We start from the raw sequence: 1,502 nt of genomic DNA on the forward strand, positions 1-1,502 counted from the left end.
AGACGGGGTTTCACCGTGTTAGCCAGGATGGTCTCGATCTCCTGACCTCGTGATCCGCCCGTCTTGGCCTCCCAAAGTGCTGGAATTACAGGCTTGAGCCACTGCGCCCGGCCAAGAGTTTATATTTTAAGAGCAATATTAGATTCAGAGCAAGCTGAGAGGAAGGTGCAGAGATATCTCGTATACCCCCTTCCCTACACATGCATAGCCTGACCTCATTATTTCCCTTTTTAATAAATGGCAACTTTGTCTTCCATTTGCTCAGGCCAAAACCCTGGAGTCATCCTTGACGTCCCAAGAAAAAGATCTTATACATTTCACATTCAGTCTAATTCTGGTCAGCTCTACCTTGAAAATACATTTAGAATGTGAGTGCTTTCATCACTACCAAAGCTGTACTCTAGTCAATTACAGTAGTTTCTTACTAATCTCCCAGTGTCTACCCCTACAGTATGTCTTCAACAGGCAACCAAAATGATCTTTTGAAAATAAGTCACTAAATGGAATGTGATATCCTGGATTATATTCTGGAAGATAAAAAGCTCATTAGTGGAAAAGTTGGTAAAATCTGAATAAAGTTTAACATTTACTTAATAGCAATATACCAGTGTTAATGTCTAGCTTTGACAAATGTAACATGGTTTATGTAAGATTTACTTAGTCTAGTTTTCCAGCGTTATATGGGAACTTTGTATTATTTTTATAACTGTAAATTTAAAATTATTGAAAGGTAAAGATTTTAAAAAAGAAAATAGGAAAATTAGCTGGGTATGGTGGCGTATACCTGTAATCTCAGCTACTCAGAGGGCTGAGGTAGGAGAATTGCTTGAAACCGGGAGGCAGAGGTTGCAGTGAGCTGAGATCACACCACTGCAGTCCAGTCTGGGTGAATGAGACCTGTCTTTAAAAAAAAAAAGAAAAGAAAAGAAGAGCAGGAAGCAAAATAAGAGAAAATCAAAGGCAGAAGGTGGGGCTTTGAAAAGATAAAGTTTGTAAATCCTTTAAAAAATGTTAGATCATGTCACTCCTTCGCTGAGAATCCTGTTTACTATCTTACTTAGTAAAATTTAAAGCCCTAATTGTAGCTTCAAGGTTCTACACAGTATGACTCACTACCTCTCTGATCTGACTTCTTATCACTTCCCTGTCTTTTTTCTCTGGTTGATTATCTGCCAGTTATGTTCCGCACTGGGGACCCTTGTGCCTGTTGTTCCCCTCTAAATGCTTTTCCCTGAGACATTTTCATGGCTCAACACTTTTTTAAGGTCGGTGTCTAGCTCTAGTATCAGAAAGGAGAGCAGAGGAAGGGTGGATTTGGAACTAATAGACAATATATTGATAATTGGCACTTAAAGAGTAATGTAGGCTGGGCGCAGTAGCTCACGCATGTCATCCTAGCACTTTGGGAGGCTGAGGCGGGCGGATCACCCAACGTCAGGAGTTTGAGACCAACCTGACCAACATGGCGAAACCCCATCTCTACTAAAAATACAAAAATTAGC

The 1,502-nt window shown here is 40.2% G+C and overlaps 1 protein-coding gene across 2 annotated transcripts in view; it reads left to right on the forward strand.

Moving 5' to 3' along the window:
* PIK3C2A (phosphatidylinositol-4-phosphate 3-kinase, catalytic subunit type 2 alpha) overlaps positions 1–1,502 on the forward strand; it is a 129,732-nt gene that overhangs the window by 68,194 nt on the left and 60,036 nt on the right. The window lies entirely within an intron of this gene.

This window comes from Mandrillus leucophaeus, unplaced genomic scaffold, assembly GCF_000951045.1.
Source record: "Mandrillus leucophaeus isolate KB7577 unplaced genomic scaffold, Mleu.le_1.0 Scaffold420, whole genome shotgun sequence".
In the NCBI taxonomy this organism is placed as follows: Eukaryota; Metazoa; Chordata; class Mammalia; order Primates; family Cercopithecidae; genus Mandrillus; species Mandrillus leucophaeus.